Below are 6,000 nucleotides of genomic sequence, written 5' to 3' on the forward strand. Positions count from 1 at the left end.
AGTGATTAAAGAGGAATAATTCCATGGGATGGAGCTTGCACCGAATATTGGCTACTCTGCCAATATTCTGGGGGACATGTATTCCACGGAGCTAGAGGATAGTTCAAAAAATTTGGTGGTGGATATGGAAAATGTTGCAAATTATGTGGGTGTTGTGTAAGAAATAGAAATGGAGGATGTTGGACACTTGGACGAACTCGAGAATTTTCTCCACTTGAACTTTCGTCGATATTTGAAGAGTTCAAAAATCTCTAAAATTTTTTTTGGAATTATTATCCATTCCAAAAAAATTTGTATCTGATATTTTTTTGTGAGAGAAATATTTATATAGAATGTTGAAAATATAAATTTTTATAGAATTTTTTTCGAACGTTTGGTAAGGTTCAAAAAATTAATTCGTTGGGAAAGAATGAACGTCGCAGGCAACGTTTGTTTTATATAGTAATCACTGTCTATCTCCAATATTTTAGTCAATTGAATTTGCAATATAATTTAAAATGTATATTAGAAAAAAAGAAATAGACATCCTGCAGCGAACCAATGTACATTTCATTTTAATAACTAAATATCATTTAAAAAGTATTAGGAATGAAATAAAAAAAACTAGGGGAAGTTATTTAAAAATCCCCAATCATAATATTTCTTTGCATTCACTCCCTACCCACAAAATTGTGGTACTATTTCATACAAAATGTGGTACACTTCATGTGGAAATGTGGTACTAAAAAAGTACCTAGGGACTGAAAACAAAGAAAAAAGGCGGCTGGGGACTGAAGCCAAATTTCTCGAAAAAACTACATGATCTCCCTGCAGGCCTTCTCACGTGCGCACCTCAAGCCAGCGTGGACCTCATGCTGGCAGAAACAAAAAAAAAAAAAATGAAAATTTGTTACCAGTTATTCATTTGGCACACAAATCAAGAAACTACAACGGTGAACATTAGGAATTGAAAGATATTTGGATGACATGTCAATTGCAATACCCACTATTGTGGGTGTCCTAAGTCATATTGTTAATAGAGTATGTCTCTTGTGAGATAATTTTACGAATCTTTATGAGTGAGACGAATCAATCTTGTTCATATTTATAATAAAAATTCATACTTTTAGCATGAAAATAATAGTTTTTTCATGAGTGGCACAAATAAAATATTTTTCTCACAAAATTTATATATGATATCTTCTCACATGAGTTTTTGTATTGTTAATAAAAACAAAAAAAAAATCAGAATACCTCAGAAAAATTATATTGAGAAAAAATATATATATTTAAAAAGGACTAGACTAATTTCATTTATTCTGCACAAGAAAGTCATATGAAAGAAGACAATAGAAGCTCACCTTTAGCTGCAAGTTTCCAAACTCGTCCAATTTTAACTCCATTATTTTTCTTATCAAAAACCCAACTTTTAACAAAGTTTTTTTATTGAGAATATCATTTACAAAAATGTTCGTAAAAACAATGTTATGATCGAAATTTTTTTTACTCGGTTAAAATATATATATATATATATATATATATATATATATATATATATATATATATATATTTTTTATTATATAAGTTTAATTTATGGAAAATAAATTTTTTGATTCTCTAACTTGTCTAATTATGGGTTATAGTCCATTATTTTTAAAATTTTGAATTTGGTAAACTAGCTTTTATTTTATGTCTATTTTGGTCAAATTTTGACTTGACATCGTCGGTACTATGTCGGTATTTTTCAATGATACATCAATATTTTCCGATGCAACATCAGCATTCGAGTAAAATATGGTTGAAATCCCAAAAAAATAAAATAAATGCACCAAAACAAACTGTGAAAATTTAGTGGACCAAAACTCAAAATTGAAAAGTTAGTAAACTAAAAAAGTTGATCTCCCTTTAATTGATTAATCAATATATATATATATATATATATATATATATATATATATATATATATATATATATATATATGGTCAATTTTTAATATAATTATATTAATATATAAATCAATTAAAAATATATATTGTACTATTTTCTTTACTTGCTTATACTTAATTTATCCGCGTTTACAAAATATCAATGTTATATGATGTCCCAGAAATTATATAGTTAGATAAAAGTTAATGTTCAATCAATTCCAAATAAGTAATATACGTAGAAATTTAATTACAATTTGTATCAAAAAATAATTCTAATATAATAATTCCTTTATCCCATAAACCAAGAGCACATTTTTTTTTAAAAAAAAACGTTTGTAATTGTAAAAGCTACAATATAAAAAATTTTATAGGGCAAACTTGTACCTTGTAAGATAGAAAAAAATTTTAGATTTGTTTTTGCTAAAAAAATATACATACATGGAAAAAAAATTAGATATGTTTTTGTACCATATGTATTTGTCTTGAATAAAATATACATACATGGGAAAAAATAAACTTGATTTTTTAAATTTTTTTATTGCTTTTTTTTTTTTAGAAAACTTTGTGTAGATTTCAAAAATCTTCCGCCACCTATTTTGGGGGTAATCATGCCATATAAAATGTTGAGTGTAATAATTATCTCTGTTGAGTAGAGCAGTCCAAATTTGATTCTTGTATTGCTGTACAATTTAAAATATTTGAGTTGCACTGTTTCCACCCGCTACAGCTTTAGGTAAAACAACAAACATTTGTTCCTACAATTGACATCAGAGTCAATGCCACGTGTTCGATCTCTTTTTATTGCAAGAAGTGCAATTATTAGGAGATGGATTTTTGAATTCAATAAGTGTTTCTGTTGGGTACAACAATCGAAATATGATATTTGAGCTGTTGTACGATTTAAAATATTTGTGTTAACTAATTAACTAACTAACAAAATTTAAGTTTTCGCTCACAAAAAGTCATACAATTAACGTGTTTCCAAGTTCAAAAATATCCCATGATTTTGACCAGTACTTCTTTGTGAAAGCTTGAAATATTTGGCTTGATATTTAGAATTTAGTCAGTCAGATTTATAATCATCGCTTACCTACTAGAAGTCATTTTAGCAAGCATTGTTTGCAGAAATAAAATAAAATGATCGTATCAAAAATAAAACGACGATCAACTACAAGTTGTGAGGGCAACGACTATGAACTTTGTTCAAATGAGAGAACGACAGATTGATAAAATATTTTTTTAAAAAAAAAAAATTGAAAAGGAGGTTATAAATATGTGACGTCTGCTCATTTTAAAATTTTACTGAAATTTTTTTTATTTAAAAAATTGCAATGGCCGAAACCACGCCGGCAAAAATATAAAAATTCGAAACATGCATTTTATAAAATCATTCCACCGCAGAATAAAATAAATGCAGTTAAGATTATGAAAAGAACCGCCAACCTAAATAGTCGCCTTTCAGAAAATAAAACATCCAACATAATAAAATATGTCAAAACTCTCAACACAATAACCTTGTCAACCATTTAAAAAAAGTTACTTAAACCTGCTCCCATAAAATCATATATATGCGGAAAAATACAAGGTCCTCGGGTTAGCGTACGCACATCCAACTCCGCCTATTTAGTCCTCGACACCTCCAGTCTCCTCATCAATGTGCTTATCTACATCATTCACACCTAGTAAGTTTAAAGACTCAACACACATGTACTGAAAATAACAAATACATATACATAGCACACAACAGTGAAAAGTACCATAATCAACATATATTTCGTGAACTTAAAGATGAACATAACATGTCGTATAAAATCGTAACATGTCAAAGCATGTCTCATCATGTCATCATATACGTATACATTTTCTTTTAATTGAATTCAGTTCATTAGTTGTGACTTTCGTATCAGCTCTATCGTATCAGGTTTATTCGATGGCTCCATCTACGTATAACCATGGTACCGGGTGTCAAGGACATCAACGACACTCTCACCCGTCAGCTGAGCCTTGGCCTAACATATCATCATATCATGTCAATGGAAATACGATCGTCGGGCTCTCTCTGGGGCCTTCTCCCGTAAACGAGCTCCCTCTAGGGCCTTTTCCCTCACGATGTCTCCAATTATATCATCGTATACATATATCGTCAGTCACAACCAACTCTCATCCTTAAAAAATTTCATCATTTTCATCACTTATCAAAATCATACATATACGTAAATTTTCTTTAAAATCAAGCATGCAAACGTATTTTCATAATTTCATAAAAATCGTGATCATGTTGCATAAACATTTAAAAGCATGATAAAATGTGCTTAGAGCGCTTCCAGGACTAAAACTCATCCCGGGATGCAAAATGACCATTTTGCCCCTAGAAACCCAAAATGATCATTTTACCCCTGGATCTCTAAATTTCGACCCGAAGTTACCAAACTCTTTAATACATCCCAAAACATATTTAAAATATTACTTAAATGTAAACTCGAGCCCGTTTCAAAATTAACGGATTCGTTTTAAACTTGGACAGGGGTCCCGGTTCTAGCCCGAATCAACCCGAAACTTAACCAAATCTTCTCCAACTTAAACGTGACTTAAACCTACATGACCAGCCTATAAAACACCCATGCCAGACCACTTATGACCCACGAAACAAGCCCAAAGGTTGCTGGAAATCTCTAGGTTATGCACGCAATTTTCACAGCTTGATCGATTTTACGATAAAATTCATATCTCCTTCGTTTTTTATCTATAAATTACGAAAGTGCTATCAAATCGAAGATAACACAGAGTGCTACACATTTTATGTTGAATACATTTTCAGAAAACCAATCAATAAATCGCAGAATTCGAAATAACAGATGATGATGAGTTTTGTAACATAGGAATGTCACAGCTTATGCGGTTTTACAAAAAAAAAATTATATCTCCCTTGTTTCTTATCAAAAAATTATGAATTTGCTATCAAATCGAAGATAACACAGAGTGATACAAAATCATATGTTGAACACATTTTCAGAAAACCAACCAATAAGTCACAAAATTCGAAATAACAGAAGGTGAAGGGTTTTGTGACATATGAATTTCATAGATTGTGCAGTTTTACGATAAAAATCATATCTCCAATGTTTCTTATCAGAAAATTACGAATTTAATATCGAATCGAAGATAACACATAGTGTTACAAATCATATGTTGAGCACATTTTCATAAAACCAAACTATAAGTTACAGAATTCAAAATAACAGAGGGTAACGAGTTTTGTGACATGGAAATTTCACCCGAAGACTCAAGATATCGATCAGCCCTATTCTAAAACCAACAAAACATCAACTCCAGCCTTATGTACCACACTTACTCGACGTGAACAGCCCTTAGCAACAGAAAATTGGTAGTCCTTCGTACCAAAGCAAGAAACCGTGAGTTGTGTGCAAGTTATACGCATATACATGTCCAAATCTTTACAAAAGTGATGCTATAAGGGGAACCAACAAATTATCATGCACATATACATATATAATCACACATATACATTGTGTAAATGATGATAAACGAGATACACAGCGTGCCTTAATGTATAGATGCTTGAAAACTCGAAGAGACGCGCGTCGGGGAAGCACCGGAGGAGGGGAAAGGATTTTTCTTGAAGGGACAAGGCTTGGCCGAGACTTAGCTGATGAAAAGATGAGAGGAGCTGATGTAATTAACGTGGGAATGGCTGCTGGAATTGTGAAGTGGGCGGCCAATGATTATAATCTATATATATATATATATATATAAGCAGAGTTTTTGTCAAAAATAGTAATTTCCCGTCAAAATGTCATTACTAAAAAAGGAAAGATTTATAATGAATATTGATATGTGTATACTGCAATAAATGATCACTTCAATTATTGTTTACATTGATTATATCAATTCATTTAATTCAAATTTGAATTTAATTAAATTTATATTAATTCAAAGTAATTTATGTATTATATGTTTTTTTATTTTTTTACTCAATTAAAACTAAACTCTATTGAAAACGTAAACTTTATTAAAATTTTTGCATTGATTATATTAAACAGTTTAATTAAAAACTGTATAAATAAATTTAAAA

The sequence above is a fragment of the Primulina eburnea genome, chromosome 3 (genome assembly GCF_022965805.1).
Source record: "Primulina eburnea isolate SZY01 chromosome 3, ASM2296580v1, whole genome shotgun sequence".
NCBI classification, from domain to species: Eukaryota; Viridiplantae; Streptophyta; class Magnoliopsida; order Lamiales; family Gesneriaceae; genus Primulina; species Primulina eburnea.